This window comes from Capsicum annuum, chromosome 6 (genome assembly GCF_002878395.1).
Source record: "Capsicum annuum cultivar UCD-10X-F1 chromosome 6, UCD10Xv1.1, whole genome shotgun sequence".
Lineage (NCBI taxonomy): Eukaryota > Viridiplantae > Streptophyta > Magnoliopsida > Solanales > Solanaceae > Capsicum > Capsicum annuum.
The window spans coordinates 123,553,856-123,575,483 of record NC_061116.1 but is presented as its reverse complement, the minus strand read 5'-3'; the positions used below and the strand labels follow the sequence as shown (position 1 = coordinate 123,575,483).

Genomic DNA, 21,628 nt, shown 5'->3' with positions numbered 1-21,628 from the left:
TTGACAGATGTCAAGCAAGGCAATGTTTTGTGAGTCCAGAGCCATAAGGGCTACTTTTTTAAACAAAAATTCCAAAAGGGAAGCTTATTTCTGAAAGAGACCAAACGGGTAAAAGTGTGGGGCTATCCACGATTTAGTTCTACCGTTAGCAGCAGCTGTTAGACAACCCTTTTTTTAAATATTTTCTTTACTAAGGCATGCAGCTCCACACGTTTGAGTCAAATATTTTGATTTACGTCGTGTGAAGCCACACGCCTTGGTGGGGGAATTTATTCTTCCCAATTGATTTGAATGAATATTACAATTCGTGTACCAACACACGACTAGGTAGATGAATCAGGCATTCTGTATTTCTTGTATTGGCCTCGTTCATTCCCTGCGTCTAGTGTCTAGCAAAAACAAAAAAAAAATGCCGGACAGAATACCCATATGAACTGACACCCATTGCAATTAGAATACGGACCCTCAAATGTGATCCTTTCGTGGTAAGTAGTTCAGTCCAGAACTGCTGTCTGTAAAATGCTTGTCTAGTTTGAGGTGTATGCCATGAAGCATGAACGAATTCTTCTTTCCTAGCAAGGCCTGCAAACAATGGAAGAAGTCCAATAAGTTAACTTTATTTTTCTGTTCTCTCATAGCGATGTTTAGTTATTCACTAATTTATTAAGGAAAGTCCAGTTTTGCTAATTATCCTCAAGTCTGACCATTATGCTTATGGCAACTGCCGCAGATAAGAGCATAATATTGGGTTGGATCCTCTCCCACAAGCAATGCTGCAATTTGTCCAAGCCATCCCCCGTCTTGTGTGCTCGAACCTTTAGGATTGTAATGCTCGACTATGATTTGCTGATGTTGGTTCATACTAGAACCTTCAAGTTGTACCGCATGAAGCATTTCTCCCGTGGAATGATCCAATACAGCACTGTCTGCGCTACCAAATCTTGCTTGCTTTCTATTTCTCAGTCCAGTGGACTGCACTATTTCTACATCATTGCTCTTTCCAAAAGGGCCATTAAGCTTAGACTCATCTCCCAAATAAACTTTCAAGCCAGTATTTGCACCCAGCTTGGACGCAAGCACAGAGGCTGCAGCTGCCCTGGATGCTGGGTCAGGGTCATACCTCTGCATAAAGGATTGGACAATGAAATACATGCATCTCATCCCAACATTGGACAAAGAGCTTCAAAAAGGCGAAGACGAGAGAGTGATAAATAGTAATAAGCATGTCTTCCCTAATGCGCCTACATGATTAATTTATCCGTAAAGAGCTTTTAGCATAAAGCCCCAAAACACGTGTACTGCTATCATCTGAATGAGCTGCCTAATGCAATTGAATGGCAAATTATCTGTGAATAGCTCAGCAAAAGCCCTGAAGCTATCACCTGAATGAGCTGCTACCTTATATAGTGATTTGTCTTCTCTTTGAGTTCATCAATCTTCGCTTGCCTTTCAGCTCGAAACCTTTCCAAAGTTTTCTGATCCTTGCGTTCATCTGCAAGGCCACAAGCGAAGGATTTAAAATTGAAAATCAAAGAAAGGATTGTTCAGTCCAAGGCAAAACCATCGATAGTGTGAATATTCAGCAACTTCAGGACAAAGTTTTCAATGAATATCGTTTGAGGTGGATATTGATTAAGTTGAAGACCTTTTGACATGCATGGAGTCTTTACATATTCATCCAATTGCCAAAACGAAGTTACTCTTAACAATTTGATCTAACATATTTAAAGACACAGATAGGAGAGTCTCAATGTTGAGGAGTGGTTACATGTTACTGGAACTTTATTCTAGTAAGCAGGGATTTGTCCTAATCTTCTAGAACCATTTCACTCCTAATTTTCCTAAGAAGAAAGTGCAAACTAGAATAATCACCTTCTAACGCCAGTAATTTTCACTTGAAAGTCCATGGTCTTTTTTCTATCTTCTCATGCCCTCTGAACCACTATTTGCCAAACAAGAAGTATCAAGCTTTTTAGTCATTTTCTTAAGCTGGTAATGCGTATTCCTCATTATTAAGTGTTGGGTTCGAAATCGAGAGGGCGTCATGCGGAAGCTATTAGTTGCAAACTATGAGACGATAAATAAGATGACAACGAAAAACAATTCTAAAAACATAATTTTATTATATGATTTGGCCAATTGGCCTACATATAAAACTTAATATTAAAAACATAAAACTAATAAGAGAGAAAATCTCCCCTAAACAAAAATCGTAAAAGACTACATTGTGGATGCTATTGTGTTATGGTATGAGAAGGGTCTTCGATTTATAAATGTCCAAAATCTTTCCTCCAAGAAAGAGGTTAACCAAATATGGAAAAGAATTGTATTTTTTTCTTTCAGGAAAAGTAAAAGTAATTATGGTAACTTTTATTTTCCTTCTAAGAAAAAGTAAAACTTAAATATAGTAAGAAAATCAGGGCAAAACCCTAATAAATCTCTCCTTTTTGGCTTGATTTTCTTCACTTGATCCGTCTTCTCTTCATATCACGTGCATGAACTTCATTCTTGATATAATCTTCATAACTACTGTTTGCCATGGTTAAAAATAAGGTTTAAAATATCATGGTTAAAAATTGGTTTAAAAGTAATATTTTATTTTTATTTTTAAAGATGCAGCAGCAGGAGTGTTAAAAATATGGTTGAAACTTGTTCTCCACATGTAGTTCGACAAAAATCTTCATTATCATCCAAATTATTGCAGCTTGATTTTAAAATCGCTTTGAACCTGTTTAATTTCATCTCACCACACTATTAGACCATTGAACTGTAAGCTCTGATACCACTTATTGGGTTCGAAATAGAGAGGGCGTCATGCGGAAGTTATTAGTTGCAAACTATGAGACAATAAATAAGATGACAACGAAAAACAATACTAAAAACATAATTTTATTATATGATTTGGCCAATTGACTTACATATAAAACCTAATATTAAAAACATAAAACTAATAAGAGAGAAAATCTCCCCCTAAACGAAAATCTTAAAAGACTACATTGTGGATGCTATTGTGTTATGGTATGAGGAGGTCTTTTATTTATAGATGTCCAAAATCTTTCCTCCAAGAAAGAGGTTAGCCAAATATGAAAAAGAATTATATTTTTTTCTTTCAGGAAAGGTAAAAGTAATTATGGTAACTTTTATTTTCCTTCTAAGAAAAAATAAAACTTAAATACAGTAAGAAAATCAGGACAAAAATCCTAACATTAAGGACATGCCGGAGACCTCCACAAAATTGTTACAATCAATCTGTTAGAGTTTTTGTCCAAAATTGAGTTTTATTTTTTATTGATGGAAAATAAAAGCAGTACCATAATTAATTTTTATTTTTTTTAAAAGAAAAATATAAAACTCTTCCATATTTGACAAACCTCTTTCTTGGCGGAAAGTTTTGGACATCTATAAATAGAAGAACCCCTTCTCATACCATAACACAATAGTATCCACAATGTAGTCATTAAAGAGTCTTGTTTAGGGGGAAATTTCTCCAATAGATTTTATGTTTTCTTTTAATATTAGTTTTCAATATGTAGGTTGTTTGACCAATCATATCAATAATATGTTTTTAGTATTATGTTTTTCTTTATCATTTGATTTATCATCTCTTTGGTTTGCAAACTTTAAGATCAACCAACTGTTCAGCTTTTTCAGTCTTCCCAACATATTTAGCCATAGGAGTCATTTTATCAAATAAATATCCCAATTAAACACCATTTTCGTAGGCTAATTTTTTTTGGATAGGTAAAGTCAAACTTTTCAAAGGGATCTCACTCTTTGTACTACAAAACATACATAGGGGTGTAGACACGTAAAATTTATTGGATCAAATTCATATAAAATTTGAATTTGATCCATATTTTATTGGGTCTAAAATTATTTTGGGCTTAAAAAAATAATAAGCCTATTTTATTCCTCATCAAGATCCATCTTGAAGCCCCAACTCATCAAGTGACATGGCATCCCAGTCAAATCCAAGACCAATTATACGCCGCCACACATACAAATGATGTGAAAATCTCATTCAAATTCAACAACCAATCTAAAGGTGCCAAGTGTCAACAACAACAACAACAACAACAACAAACCCAGTGTATTCCCACCTAGTGGGGTCTGGGGGGGTAAGATGTACGCAGTCCATACCTCTACCTCTGATAAAGTAGAAAGGCTGTTTCCGAAAGACCCCTGGATCAAGGCACGAGATACCACACAAACACATAGTAAAGCACAAAAGCAGATTACATAACATAAATACAACACCCATAAGGAATATAAAACAGAGGAAAGCAGAGGAAAGCACACAGATTCGTAATAAACATGGAACACGGAATACGAAATCATAACAGGAATAAAACCCCCACCAAGTAATTCCCTACACTAGCGACCCAAACTGGCCCTAATCCTCTGCCGTAATTCGCGTCTTCCAGACCTTCCTATCTAGGGTCATGTCCTCGGTGAGCTGTAACTGTTTCAAGTGTCAAAATGACATATTTCGACCAATCACAAGCAACTAGGTCTACCCATATAACTATAAATAAGGGTAACATAACATTCTAAAGGGAGAAAAAAAAGAGGAACTCGGAAAAGAGGACTTTGACAAGCATTGGCAGCGTCAGTATTGACTATCAAGTTCTTGCAAAAGGCAATCAATGGAGTTCTTTTCGGAGATTATTCCAAAGTGACAAAACACTTTCCGACATTCTCGCCGATTGAAATACGTCTCTAGGAGTCCAAATCATACAATAATTTGAGAAACACTATAACACTTTGAGTCTGTACCCCGGACGCTATACGGTGATCATAATCTCGAGGGACCACAAGCTAACTCATGACTGGTACCTGCTGTAATAATTGAATAACAATGCTGAATAATATGCGAAATTGGGCGGAAATATGCTATAAGGTTCAATTTGTAAATAATACTGAATAATACTGAATGTGGTATTAAATACCAAAACTGGACCAAATACTGAAATCTCAATAACTATCTGAAAATACTCTAGTCTCGGAAGCCTTTGAACTGTCTGAACTGCGGAGTTGATGGGAAAAATGCTTAACTAACTCCGACTACCGATACTGAAACTAAAATACTAAAAATAATAAGCATGTCTTCGAACTATGAGGACTCACCACTACTCTGACTGCTGAAAGTCTGATCTATTGAGGGTGCTCTAGAGCTCGTACGTCGAAACCTATGATATAAGAAATCATAGCACAAAATACATGCGTCAGTACTTTGAATGTACTGGTATGCTCAGTGAGGTAGGTTGATATACATGGGTTCTTATACACGAACAATAATAACTAAATAACATGAGTATGACTGAATAAGAGTAGATGCATGAATAAGTATACTGTAACTGAAAATGTGATAACACTGAACACTGTGTTTGAATAACTATCAACTGATTAACTGGATATCAGATACTGTATAACTGATAAATGGATGACTGTATCTGACATTCCTAAATTCTGAGGAACTATACTGAGTTTCGTACAGAGCTGAGTTGGGTGACTATATCTGATAGTCCTGAACCTGTAGAACTGAACTGAGTTCTATTCTAAGACTGAGACTGAAACTGAGATTGTAGGTGGTAATCATCTAACCGATATGCTCCTTTCTAAACTGAATGGGGTCCAACCTGTAACCCCAGTTGGAAGGGTATCAATACCGTGCCACGGGTAAGGACAAGCTTGTGAGTTAACCCTCTCTGACAGAAATTTCTTCCATCAACCCTCGCTGGCAGGATAACTCGGATGAGAAGTATCAACCCTCATAATATCTGAAAGGAAGATATCTCAACCTACGCTGGCTACGTAGTTTTGTAACACAGGGATAACTACTAAGGGTCAAACCCTCAGCTGGAAAGAATGCCCCCATCCCTAAGTTAACTCGGTGCTGAATCCTACTCCCAACTGAATTGGATAGATACTAGACTGATTTCTAGTCTGTACTAGGCTGGATTGACTCTTACTGAGTTTACTTCTTAGCTGAACTAAACTAAGTTCACTGAGTTTCCGTTGACTATAAAATACTATTGATTTCTATTAACTGATAGGGTTTACTGAGGTCTGAACTGAATACTGAGTCAGACTGAACTATTACTGAATCTACTGAGTTTTCCTGAGTTCTGTAACTAACTGAGAGTACTACTGATCATCTCGTGACTGATATTGGTTTATGACTGACCATGGCTCTAGGTAATCAGCTAAATTGTCGGGTACAAGTACCCACAGGACTCGATAACATAAATTAAGAGACATGCCTTAACTTGAAGTATATAAGCTAAGTACTTGGTCATCATTCATTCATTGGGGCATTTTGACAAACACTTGCATGATATAACTTGCAACATAAGCTAACTTGACATGATTTCATTCTCTTAATAGTTCACATGGACAATTTATCAAGCACTTAGTGAGTATAGTATATGCACATAGTATTAAACAACAAGTGAACATCATAATTCATCTTTAATTTCACAAATCAAGGGTGTATCATGGATTCACATGAAATATATATATATAATCATGAATTAGGAACTTAATCCAAATAGCAATCATGGATACACTTTAATTCCAAACATGGAAATCATAAAATCAATTACTTGAAGTTCAAAAGAGATTCTTGGACTCCAAGGGTGGAAGGGACCCTTGGATGAACACTTCACATACCTTTGTTGAAGAATTTTTGAAAGTTTATGATTGAATCTTGAGTTCTTGATTTAAAATTTGATCTTCTAGGGTTTTGTTCTTGAGCCAATTTGAGAAAGAATAACTATATTTGCTCTATAGAGAGTTTAATTTCATATTTTGGGGGTTGAGGTTTGAGGGAAAAAGACCTAAATACCCCCAAGAATGCGGTCTTTTAATGACTAAAAACTGGGCTATCGACATGCAGGTCGACGCGGTGTATCGATGACATCGATGCGATAACCAACGCATCACGCCATGTTCACATTGATTCACTGGAATTGGATACAGGTAGTTGGAAAAAATATTAATCAACGCGATAGTCGATGCGGTGCGCCAAGATCGCGTTGATCCACTGTTTTAACATTTCAAAGGAGCTTCAAACGAAGCTCGAAAAATTCAAAACTTGTTCGGAAACACCTATGAACATTTCTGATCATGAATCAACCTAAACATCAATATTTAATGGAATTAAAAGTCACAAAATAAGATTGTCAACCTTCTTAGGCTAAAATGACACTAAGTCTGAGTACTTTGCTAAAATATTCTAAGTCTGGGACCCCTTGACAAGCCTAAAGGACTGAATTAAGCTTAAGATTTTGCGGGGTCTTCTATTATCTATCCCTTGGGAACATTCATCCTTGAATGAGACTGCTGAGATTGAGAATACTGAGAGACTGACTTACTTATGGGACATGAACATCTCGAACATGACTTTATGATTGATATTACTGGTATACTGAATTATCATACTGAACATGCATGTCTAATGCATGAGTATAGCTGAACATGATTCATGAATGCATGAATGGGATTACTGATAAGCTGAGTTTCTCATATTGAACATGCATGTCTGATGCATGACTGAACTGGCTCATAAACATATGACTAAATGTGCAATGGTAACTAATACCAAGTTTGTAACTGAAATCTGAACATAAAACTGAATAGGTTTAAGGAAAACTATAAACTTGAGCTGAATCTGAGTTTGCGGAGAAGAGGTAAGGATACTTGGTCCTCATATCTGCTTCTGCTTCCCAAGTAGCTTCCTCAACGAACTGATTCCACCAAAGAACATGGACTAGAGGGACTTCTTTGTTCCTTAGTCTGCAAACCTGATAATCAAGGATTTCGATCGGAATCTTTTTGTAAGAGAGGCTGATCTGAATATCTATGCCCTCTATAGGAACTACGACTGCTGGGTCACCTATGCACTTCTTTAGCAAGGAGACATGGAACACTAGATGAATTGAAGATAAATTTGAAGGCAACTCAAGCTCATAAGCTACCTTTCCAAAGTGGTTGAGAATTCGATAAGGACCGACATATCAGGGACTGAGTTTTCCTTTTTTGCCAAAACACTTCACTCCTTTCATAGGAGAGATTTTCAGATACACATAGTCACTAATTTCAAACTCGAGGTCTTTTCTGTGCATATCTGTGTACGATTTCTGTCGGCTCTGAGCTATCTTAAGCCTTTCCTTGATCAACTAGACTTTCTCTAAGGTGTCGAACACCAAGTCAGGTCTTACCACTGTGGCCTCACCCACTTCAAACCAACTAATGAGAGATCTACACCTCCTCCCATAAAGCGCTTCAAATGGAGCCATTTAAATGCTGGAATGATAGCTGTTATTGTATGTGAATTCAATCAAAGGCAAATGGTCATCCCAATTACCTTTGAAGTCTATCGCACACGCTCGCAGCATGTCCTCTAGGGTTTGAATGGTCCTTTCTGCTTGACCATCTGTCTGAGGATGAAAAGCTATACTGAGATAGACTCGGGTACCAAGACCCTTTTGGAATGCTTTCCAAAAATGAGAGGTGAACTGGGTACCTCTATATGAGATAATGGACAACGGAACACTGTACAATCTGACCAACTCCCTGATATAGAGTTTGGCATAATCCTTGGCTGAATAGGAGGTATGGACTGGAAAAAAATGAGCTGATTTGGTCATCCTGTCTACAATGACCCAAACTGAATCATGCTGACGAAGAGTACGAGGAAAACCTATCACAAAGTCCATGTTCACTTCTTCCTATTTCCAGGTGGAAATACTGAACTCCTGCATGGACCCACTAGGCTTCTGATGCTCAATCTTAACTTGCTGACATGTTGAGCATTTAGCCATAAATTTTGCAATGTCTCTTTTCATCCCACTCCACCAATAAATCTCTCACAAATCGCGGCACATCTTTATGACCCATGGATGAATAGAGTAATATGCACCATGCACCTCTACGAGAATCACTACCTCAAGTCATCTACAGTTGGCATACACAGACGACCCTAACAACGCAATACACTATCTCCTCCTTGGGGGAAAACCTCTACTTTCTAATTTCTGACTGATTTCTTCAACTGGACTAGACTAGGATCCCTATCCTGCTTTTGCTTCACTTCGAAAACTAGGTATGATTCTGAGCTACTCTGCACCTACACACTACCTTCTGCTGAATCGACTAAGCGAACACCTAGTCGGGCTAACTGCCGAACTTCTTGAGCTAACTTCTTATTACTGTTCTCAACATGGGTAACACTACCCATAGACATTCTATTGAGAGTGTCAGCCACTACATTGGCCTTGCTCGGATGATACAGAACACTCATGTCATAGTCTTTCAACAACTCCAACCACCTTCTCTGACGGAGGTTAAGATCTTTCTGAGAGAACACATACTGCAGGCTCTCATGATCAGTGAAAACATCTATGTGAACACCATATAAATAGTGCCTCCAAATCTTTAAGTCAAAGACTACAACTGTTAACTCAAGATCATGAGTAGGGTAGTTCTTCTCATGAGGCTTAAGCTGTCTAGAGGCATAGGTTATGAGCTTACCTCTTTGCATCAAAACACAACCCAATCTGACTCTGGAAGCATCACAGTACACAACAAAGTCGTCGGAACCATCTGGTAGGGTTAATACTAGAGCTGTAGTGAGTCGATTCTTCAACTCCTAAAAACTCTTCTCACAAGAATCTAACTACTAGAATTTGACTTTTTTCTGAGTCAATCTGGACATGGGGGATGCAATAGATGAAAATCCCTCAACAAACCATCGGTAATAGCCAACCAAACCTAAGAAACTCTTGATATCCGATAGAGAGATGGGCCTGGGCCAGTTTCTCATTGCTTTGGTCTTTTGGGGATCCACTCTAATACCATTACCGAAAATGATGTGGCCAAGAAATGCTACCGACCTTAGCCAAAATTCATACTTACTGAATTTGGCGAATAGCTGGTGATTTCTAAGAGTCTGTAATACTATTTTGAGATGGTCTGCATGATCATTTTCACTACGGGAGTAAACAGGAATGCCATCTATGAATACTATGATAAACATGTCCAAGTACTACTTGTTCGTACTACTTGAACACACGGTTCATCAAGTTCATGAAATTTATTGGGGTATTGGTAAGACCAAAGGACATGACTAAGAATTTGAAGTGACCATATCGAGTTTGAAAAACTATTTTTGGGATGTCACTTTCCCTGACTCTGAGATGGTGATAATCTGATCTGAGGTCTATCTTAGAGAAATAACTGGCACCCTGAAGTTGGTCAAACAAGTCATCGATTCTGGGAAGCGGATACTTGTTCTTGATCGTGACTTTATTTAACTGATGGTAGTCTATATACATTCTGAGAGAACTATCTTTTTTACGTACGAATAACACTAGTGCGCCCCACGGGGAAACACTGGGTCTAATAAATCCCTTATCTAAGAGATTTTTTAACTGATCTTTCAATTCTCTAAGTTTTGCTGGATCCATTCTATATGGCGGAATAGAGATGGGCTGAGTATCTTAGAGAAGATCGATTTCAAAGTCGATTTCCTTTTCGGGAGGAACTCCAGAAAGATCGTCGGGAAACACATTTGTGAATTCGCAAGCTATTGACACTGATTCAAGAGTAAGGGTTTCTGATCTAGAGTCCTGGACTCGAACGAGATGATAAAAACATCCCTTAGATATCATTTTCTATCCCAAAGGTAAGAAACAAGATGACCCCTAAGTGCTGAAGTACTACCCCTCTACTCTAGGACGGGTTCATTCGTAAATTAAAACTGAATAATTCTATTTCTATAGTTGAATGAGGCATAGCAGGAATGAAGCCAATCCATGCCGAGAATGACATCAAAATCAATCATCTCTAATTCGACTAAGTCTGCTGAAGTGACTTTTTGAGATATCATAATCGAACAGTTCCTGTATACCCGTCGAACTATAATAGACTTACCCACTAGGGTAGAAACTGAGAAGGGTTCTACTAAAATTTCAGGACTAACTTCGAAATCAACTGCTATATATGGAGTAACAAATGACAAGGAAGCTCATGGATCTAGCAAAGCATAAACATGCAAATGGAAAACTAGTAATGTACCAGTGACCACATTAGGAAAACTTTCTAGATCCTGTCGGGACTGAAGAGCATAGAATCTATTTGGGCGCTGCCTACTGGTGGCACTGGAAGAAGCACCCTACTGATTTGGACAATCAGATAGAGCTGGGGGATGATTATGCTGACTCTGTGACCCAACCTGAGGATGCTGTCTAACTCTGTGGCCTAGCTTACCATATCTGAAACACACATCGATGTCAGTTTTGCAGATACCCTGGTGGTTTTTGCTATATTTTTGGCAAAGAGGGTTGGTTTGGGCATTGCTAACACTGCCCTGGGGCTTAAGGCCTGATGCTCTATCTCTTTTGTTATCTCTAAATTTTGGCACTGGAGTACTGGCTGAGGATGGAGCTGGAACTGAGGATTTTGGGTGGAACTGAGATCGATTCCCACCCCCTAACTTAGGCTGAGCGAAATTTAAACTACCTATTCTCGCTATCTTATTCTCCCTCTTTTTCTCTTTATTCTTGGCTTCTTCTATCTGCTGAGCATAGACCATAAGCCTGGCTATGTTCATCTCTTTAATAAGTATTGCGGTCCTACACATTTTGACCATGCTTCTGGACACCCCTACATAAACTTACTCATTTTCGCTCTGCTATCTGCTACAACATGTAGGGCATATTTGGCTAATTGAGTAAACTTGAGAGAATACTCCTGTACTGTCATGTTGCCCTGATTTAGGTTAATAAACTTCAAAACTTTCACTTCCTTCAACTCTAGCAGGAAGAACTATCTAGAAAAGCAACTACAAACTTCTCCCATTCTATAGGCCCTGCATCTGCGACCCTTTCTGCCTTCCACTGTTTGAACCATGAGTGAGTCACATCCCGTAACTGATATGAGGTTAACTCAACCCTCTCAACAGTAGTCACCGCTATAATATTTGTAACCTTCTGAACCTGATCAATAAACTCCTGAGGGTCCTCGTCTGACTTAGACCCTGTGAAAAACGGAGGGTTCATTCGAGTAAAGTCCCCAATCTAGGCAGCACAGTATTGGCTACTGGGTTGGTCGGAACCGCAGCTAGGCATTTATTCTGGGCTTCCACAAAATGAGCTAGGGTAGTGAAGGCTGCTCTAAACTCTGCTTAGGAGACATGCTCGCCCAAAGAATCTGGACGGGCGGGCTGAGAGGATGACTAATCTCCCGTTCGTCTTCCCTGAGTTCTCTTTGGAGGCATATTATGTAAACGGAAGAGAAACTAGGATTAGAAAGAGAGTATAACTGGAGCTCATGCTCACTCGCACGATATGAATACTAAAAGAAGGGTAACTGTTCCTAAAACATCGCATAGCCTCCTGTTTATAAGTGTGGCACGCAACACACCTACACACAAGACTCTACTAGATGGGGATTCCAGATTTCCTAGGAATCTATTAAACCTTAGGTTCTGATACCAAGTTTGTAATGCCTCGAGTTTGTACCCCGAACGCTACACTATGCTCATAATCCCGAGGGACCACAATCTAACCCACGACTGGTACGTGCTGCAATAACTGAATAACAATGCTGAATAATATACAGAATTAGGATAAAACATGCCATAAGGTTCAATCTGTAAATAATATTGTATAATGCTAATGCGGTATTAAATACCAAAACTGGACCAAATACAAAAATCTGAATAACTATCTAAAAATACTCTAGTCTAGAAAGCCTTTAAACTATTTGAACTACGGAGTTGATTGGACAATCCCCCAACTAACTCCAACTACCGATACTGAAACTAAAATACTAAAAATAATAAGCATTTCCTCAAACTATGAGGACTCACCACTACTCTGACTATTGTAAGTCTGATCTACTAAGGGTGCTCCAGAGCTCGTGTGTTGAAACCTATGATATAAGACATCATAGCGCAAAAAGCATGCATCAGTACTTTGAATGTACTGGTATGCTCAGTATGGTAGGCTGAAATATATTGGTTCATATGCATAAACAATAATAACTGAATAACATGAGTGTGACTGAATAGGAGTACATGCATTATACTATACTGTAACTGAAAATATGATAACACTGAACACCGGGTCTAAATACCAATCAACTGGATAACTGATACTGTATAACTGATAACTGGATGGTTGTATCTGACAGTCCTAAATTTTGAAGAACTACACTGAGTTCCTATTGAGCTGAGTTGGGTGACTATATCTGATAGTCCTGAACCTGTAGAACTAAACTGAGTTCTATTCTGAGACTGAAACTAAAACTGAGACTGTGGGAGGTAATCATCTAACTGACATACCCCTTTCTAAACTGATTAGGGTCCAACCTGTAACCCCAGTTGGAAGGGTGTCAATACCATGCCACGAGTAAGGACAAGCTTGTGAGTTAACCCTCTCTAACAGAAAGTTCTTTCGTCAACCCTCGCTGGCAGGATAACTCGAATGAGAAGTATCAACCCTCATAATATCTGGTAGGAAGATATCTCAACCTATGCTGGCTACGTAGTTCTGTAATGCAGGGATTGCTACTAAGGGTCAAACCCTCAGCTGGCAGGAATGCCCCCATCCCTGAGTTAACTCGGTGCTAAATCCTACTCCTAGCTAAATTGGATAGATACTGAACTGATTTCTAGTCTGTACTAGGTTGGACTGGCTGTTATTGAGTTTAATGCTTAGCTGAATTGAACTGATTTTACCGAGTTTTCATTGACTGATGGAATACTACTAAGTTCTGTTAACTGATAGGGTTTACTGAGGTCTGAATTGAATACTGAGTTAGACTAAACTATTATTGAATCTACTGAGTTTTCCTAAGTTCTGTAACTGACTGAGAGTATTACTGATCGTGTTGTGATTGATACTGTTCTATGACTGACCATGGCTCTAGATAATTAGCTAAATTGTCGGGTACAAGTACCCCCAGGACTTGATAGCATAAATTAAGAGACATGACATAACTTGAAGCATATAAGCTAAGTACTTGATCATCATTCATCCATTGGTGCATTTTGACAAACACTTGGATGATATAACTTGCAACATAAGCTAACTTCACATGATTTCATTCTCTTAATAGTTCACATGGATAATTTATCAAGCACTTGGTGAGCATAGTATATGCACATAGTATTGAACAACAAGTGAGTATCATAATTCATCTCTAATTTTACAAATCAAGGGTGTATCATGGATTCACATGAAATATATATATATAATCATGAATTAGGAACTTAATCAAAATAGCAATCATAAAATCAATTACTTGAAGTTCAAACATAATTCTTAGACTCCAAGGGTGGAAGGGACCCTTGGATGAACACTTCACGTACCTTTGTTGAAGAATTTTTGAAAGTTTATGGTTGAATCTTGAGTTCTTGATTTGAAATTTGATCTTCTAGGGTTTTGTTCTTGGGCCAATTTGAGAAAGAATGACTATATTTGCTCTATAGGGAGTTTAATTTTGTGTTTTAGGGGATGAGGATCGAGGGAAAAAGAGCTAAATACCCCCAAGAACGCAGTCTTTTAATGACTGAAAACTAGGCTACCGACGCTCAGGTTGACGCGGTGCGTCGATGGCGTTACACATATTCACATTGATTCACTGGAATTGGATGCTGGTAGCTGGAGAAAATATTAATCAATGCTATAGTTGACGCGGAGCACTAAGATCGGGTTGATCCACTGTTTTAATATTCCAAAGAAGCTTCAAACGAAGTTCGAAAAATCCAAAACTTGTCCAGAAACACCTACGGACATTCCTGATCATGAATCAACCTAAACATCAACATTTAATGGACGTAAAGGTTGATAAATAGGATTTCCAACCTTCATAGGCTAAAATGAAACTAAGTCTGAGTACTTAGCTAAAATATTCTAAGTCTGGGACCTCTTGACAAGCCTAAAGGACTGAATTAAGCTTAGAATTTTGCGGGGTCTTACAAACACGCTACTGAATACCTTCAGATTATTTATAAGTTTAGGAGAGAAGAATCAAGAGAACAACAGAATTGCACTCACAAAATTCATTTAAATAAAATTATTCTTTTTGTTTATTTTATTTTTTCTTGCAGTTAATTTTCAACACTACGAAAATTTGTTGCGAACAAATTTTGGTATGCCCAGTGGGACCAGTTCTCTCTTCATCTCTTCCTTCTACAAATTGAAAAATTACAAATTCAACTACTACAATAACTTCAAAAAAATCAATGAAGTTTCATGCAAAAAGTCTACTACTGCCACCTCTACTGAAATCACACGTGTTGGCCCCATCAATCGACACAATCTCAATACTTTACTTTGGATAGATCCCAATACTTTACCTTTTTGGAGATGACAAAAAGGAGAAAATCTCAAATTCCGACTGTAACTACAACCCCTGGGGGCAACTTTGCATCTATGTTATCAGATGAACCATCTGAAACTATCTGCAACTTTGGAGAATCTGAAGACTTAATAAATTCTCCAACTTTAATGAAAGTCAACATCTTCATGGTTGATGCATTTGAGATGAATGAGAAGTTTGCAATGATGGAGCAAACCATTGAAGCCTTGAAGAAGTATGTTGATGAGAAAGATCATCAAATTGCCCGACTTATGAGCAAGTTAGATCTCTACAATCCTGGAGAGTCAAATTATAATCTAACACCACGAGAAAAAGTTGATGGTGAATCTCTCATCAAGTCAAGTGACAATCACTGCGATGATCGATCCTCTTCAGTGGCTACTCTAATAGTTCAACAACTGTAAGATATGATTACAAACACCATCAAGGCACAATATGATGATCTATCACAAGGTTTCATAGGATACTCAAAGTCGTATTCTAAGCGTATCAAGGTCTTACCGATGCCAATTAGATATCAACCGCTAAAGTTTCAAAAATTTGATGGAAAAGGAAATCCAAGGCAACACATCACTCATTTTATTAAAACTTATAGCAACGCTGACATACATGGTGATCTTCTTGTCAAGCAGTTTGTTCGCTCTTTAAAAGGAAACGCCTTTGATTGGTACACGGACTTGGAGTCTAAATCAATTGATTGTTGGGAGCAACTAGAAAGTTAGTTCCTAAACCCTTTCTACAACACCCGACATACGGTCAACATGATGGAATTGACAAACATAAGACAAAGTAAAGATGAGCCTGTAGTGGACTACATAAATCATTGCCTAACATTGAGCTTCAATTGCAAGGATTTCTGAAACTTCCGCAAGTGAAATTTACATTCAAGGGATGAGTTGGGGCTTTGTGTAGATCCTCTAAGGAATTAACCCTCGAACTTTTGAAGAATTAGCTATATGCGCTCATGACATGGAGTTAAGTATTACAAGTCATAGAATGATGTCACCTATTTTTGATCCTTGGAAAGAAGTCACAAAATTCAAAGACTCGTCTGAAGATCAAATTGAGGAATCTATGACGACAACTGTGAGTTTTACAAAGGTCTCCACAAGACAAAAGTTGAAATAGAAAACTCCAAAGCAACAAATGTGAGGGGTAAAAAATCAACCAACCTTGAAGGAGTTATAAGAAAGGGTATACCCTTTTCCCGACTCTGATGTTCCTAGGATTCTTGATGAGTTGATAGCCAAAGAAGTCATTGAACTCCTTAAGTCAAAGCAACCTGAAGAATCAAACGAAGTCGATGATCCTAAATACTACAAATTTTACCACATTGTTGGTCATCACACTACAAAATGCTTCATCTTGAAGGAAAAGATCATGACATTAATGCAAGAGGGAAAGATCATCATTGATGATGACAATACAGTTGATACAAATCATATTAGCACCAAACTGCACCATATAAAAGGTTCAATTGCAAAAGCTATATAAGCCATACACTCTGTGGAATTACCAAAAGTTGAAAAAATCACCATGCTATAATTTAGGAGCTTTGACCCAATTGGGGTTTCATCCTTGAAGAAAAAAACAAGAAAATCCATGAAAAATGACTTCTCCAATAGCAAGAAGGGTGATACTTGGACATTGATCGCTCGCACAAGAAAAAAATATCAAAGGGCTTCTAAACTCCAACTTTCAAAAGTTGACACAAGATCAAGTGCAAATCTGCTTCAACCAATGGGGGCAATAAATACCAAACTAAAGTTCAACCATACTCCATTAAAGAGGGTTGGAAGGAAAGTTACATTACAAGAATTCTTCTCCAAAATGCTCCTTGCTGCCCGAGCTTAAACTGTAAGTCAAAAACATTCCTTGATGCATGAGCCTAAACTACAAGTAAAAAACGCTCTTTGATGCACGAGCCTAAACTGCAAATCAAAAATGCTCCTCGACACACAAGCCTAAACTTCAAGTAAAAAATTCTCCTCGACGCACAGTCCTAAACTGCAAGTCAAAATGCTCCTTAAGGCATGAGCTTAAACTGCATATCACTCCTAGCCTGCATGAGTCTAAACTGTGAATGAATCTCTCTAAAAAAAAAGAAGAAAAAAGAAAGAAAGAAAATAAATAAAAAGAAATTTAAAAAATAGTAAATTAACTCATCATTCCTGAACTAAGTTATGACTTGATCCTCCTGAGGTACGTAGGAAGGTTAGAGTATTTTTACTCTTAGTTCAGTCGTATGAGTTAAAAAAAATAAAAAAAAGAAGGAAAAGTGTGCGTCATCATTTGATCATGGGAATACACTTTGAATTGACATAGATATCATATGACGATAGACCTTCATTCGCTAAGTTTAACGCAGACGTGCAAAGGTGAAAAGACCAGCAAGGAAAAGTGGATTTCAACAACATATTTGTATAAATCGTATAGGTGTTCACCATCATTTTGACATATATGGTAGATCTTAGAGACTTCTCCACAACAAAAAATATGTCTCATTATTCACAGGTTACTACGCCAAGTTATGAATTTTCTATCATAGCAGCTCAAAGTTGCAAAATAGGCCATCAGATTTCAAACTAAGCTGACTTTGATGACGTATCTGTATAAATCCGTAAGGGAGTTGAGTGTGGTTTTTATGTATGTTGTAGATCTACGAATCTAATTTCTAACACAAAAAATGGTTCCTGATTTTGATACTCCTACATCGAGATACGGAATTTATTGTGATGCTGCACAAAGCTGATAAAACTAGCGAACCAAGATTGGAGGATCGATTTTGGGGAAATATTTGTGATGATTTGGGATAAATATGAATGTGATTTCTGCGTGAGATGTAGCTCTACGATTCTAGTTTCCAACACAAAAAATAGCTCCTGATTTTGATACTCCTATGTCAAAATACGGAATTTATCATGATACTGCAGAAAGATGATGAAACAGAAGTATCAGGATATTGAATTCCATTTTTATGAATCAAACAACTCATATTTTTGTTCTCACATCGGAGAATAAATATTTTTGTGGACGTGTGCCTAGTACATGCTTACTGAAGCTAAAAAGGAAAACTTTCAGCGTCGTCAAGGATGAAATCAAATCATTCCAAGTCACTTTCTTATCAAGAAGTAAGGAATTAATGCAAAAAATGGTTCAACATCAATCATGTCAACCTTTTTGGTCTAATGTCAAGACCATTTGTATAAAACTTCATAAAAAAAATAAAGATGGAACACATCTACAGTGTTGATCGGATGAAGCTTCTTGATTTTATGTGGATTGATGTCAACTACGTGAAACTTCAATCTGGCAATAAGTGTCGGTACCAAAGGCATGATGCTTCGATTTGGCATGATCAAAATTGGGAGAAACACATTAGTTTAGTTCAACATGGCTGATATCGATGTTGATTAGCATGAAATTTGATTTTCAACCATTGATCTTCTATGTCGAGATGCAAGGAGTTTTGTATGCCAAGATTTAATGAAATAGACACAAATTTTCTTGCCAAGGATAGAAAAGAGTTGCTTCAAGTATCCGTTTTCAAGACGTGAGAAGGAATATTTCTCGCCAAATCCTCAAAAAAAATGGGTGAAGCACCTAGTTGTTTCTCATTAAAACTGCGACTCAAAAAATGATACCTCAAGTGGTTTTTGACCAATCATCTGGACAATGTTTGTATATGCTTGGTGTGATATTGACACCATTTGTATTTTTTCATGAACCTATAAAAAAAGAAGCAAAGAAGAGTGATTACAAACATGCTATCTAGATTCATGACATGACAGCTTATAACGTCAACTTCAAAATTGATTCTCATCAATACAGAAGGAGTTTGGCATTAATTTTTGGATATGACGCAGCAATACAAGTCTAGCCTCTCCAGAACTAAGTCGTTCAATATTTGGACATTCCTACAGTCAGATATGATTTTTACTCTGCGAGTGTTTGAAGTTAAAAATTAGGAAAGACACTCTATGTACTTCTTAGGTCGGTGTTGCGATGAGATGGTATTCTTTGTATGACATCCACCAATGCTGTCAAAAAGGTTGAGGTGCATCAGCAATGTTTTCCAAATACATAGTCACAAAGAGGCCAAGGGATGTCTTTGCAAGGGTTACGAATTTCAAAAGATTGTAGTTGATATGATTAATAACATCTTCTATATAGAGGCTCCTATGAAGAATTTTCAGTTTGTGTACAAGGAATGTTGTGGTGAAATTAGAAGATGAGAATCCCTAGGAATTTCAAATTGCCAATCAATTGAAAATTATCATATTGAGGAAATTTCTTTGAAGGTGACTTTAATTCCTTCTTGAAATCAAAAGGAAAGTTAATATTTTTTACCCTTTGTACCTGAAACCAAAAGAGGAGTTGATATTTTCCTTTGGTACATGAAATCAAAAGGAAAGTTAATATTTTCCTTTGGTAGAAAAAGATCAAGTCAACTTTTTTAATTCATGCGTGCAATATGTCAAGTGAAGGGGTTGTATTGATTATTTTAATTCAAATACAATGAGAGGGTCACATTGTTGTGCAAGTAAAATCTACTTAAATAAATATTAAGGTGATGATTTCTCATGTTCCTACTTATCCAAGAAGAGTAAACAAAATTTAAGTTGGTCATTTTTTTTAATACTTTTGAAATAATATCGAGTTTGTACTCAATTGTGGACGAAAAATGAGGATCACCACAAACAAATCACTGGTTGCTTTTATGAAGACTTTCACGACATGAAAGTTCATGGAGGAAACTTTAGTTAGACCACTCGCAGGTATTGGTCTAACTAGGATGCACTGACGAGAAATAAATACCTTTGAAGTCACGAGAATGAAAACACATTCATGAGTACTTCAAGTCTCGCCGCCAAGTTTTGGCAAGCCTACACGTAGACCAACCTTGAAGTAGGGGGCATCTGTAGACACGTAAAATTTATTGGATCAAATTCATATAAAATTTAAATTTGATCCATATTTTATTGGGTCTAAAATTATTTTGGGCTTAAAAAAATAATAAGCCCATTTTATTCCTCTTCAAGGTTCATCTCACCTTGAAGCCCAAACTCATCAAGTGACGTGGCATCCCAGTCAAATCCAAGACCAATGAGATGTTGCCACATATACAAATGATGTAGAAATCTCATTCAAATTAAACAACCAATCAAAAGGTGACAAGTGTCAAAGTGACATATTTCGGCCAATCACAAGCAACTAGGCCTACCCCTACAACTATAAATAAGGGTAACATAACATTCTAAAGGGAGAAAAAAAGGAGGGACTCAAAAAAGAGGACTTTGACAAGCATTGGCAATATCAGCATTGACTATCAAGTTCTTGCAAGGAGCAATCAACGGAGTTCTTTCTGGAGATTGTTCCAAAGCAACAAAATACTTTCTGACATTTCCGACGATTGAAATACGTCTCTAGGAGTCCAAATCATCCAACGATTTGAGAAACATGCTATTGAAGGCCCTCGGATCATTTCTAAGTTTAGGAGATAAGAATCAAGAGAACAACAGAATTGTACTCACAAGATTCATTTAAATCAAATTATTCTTTTTGTTTATTTTATTTTCGCCTGCAGTTAATTTTCAACACTATGAAAATTTATTGCGAACAAAGGGGTGTTTGAATTAGCATTTTTTGATAGACTCATAAGCTAAAATCTAAAAGCTAAAAGTCAAAAATTGATAGCAACCAACTTTTAGCTTGACTTTTTTTTTAGTACTTTTTAAGCCAAAAATAAAATGCTTAAAGTGTTATGTATCTTTGCCAAACATCTTCAAAAATTAAAAAGTGCTTAAAAGTCAGAAGTACCTAAAAATAAGATAATCCAAGCACCTTCTTAATACACAACAAAAGATGTTCATGATCTATAAAGAGTGACAAAGTCAGCTTACCGAATATTATACAAACGAGAATATGGTGAGAATATAATAAAATAATAAAAATATGCTCTCTCTAATAACTTAGCTTTTAGTTGAGATGGTCATTCACTTTAACATGGTATCATAGCAAATAAAGGTTCTGAGGTCAAATCTCACTATCACCATTATTTTAAAAAAAATTCACGTACTTAACTCATGAAAAAAAAATTCAAGTGAGGGGGGTGTTCAGAATATAATAAAATAATAAAAATATGCTCTCCTATGATAACTCAAGCTTTTAAATGAGATGGTTATACACTTCAATATAATAAGATGAGAACATGTTCTGACTGAAAGGAGAAGGTAAA

At 37.1% G+C, this 21,628-nt stretch overlaps 1 pseudogene; it reads right to left on the bottom strand.

Annotated features, from left to right (window-relative positions):
- Positions 1 to 323: 323 nt before the first annotated feature.
- Positions 324 to 21,628, bottom strand: part of LOC107874126 — a 42,046-nt pseudogene continuing 20,741 nt past the window's right edge.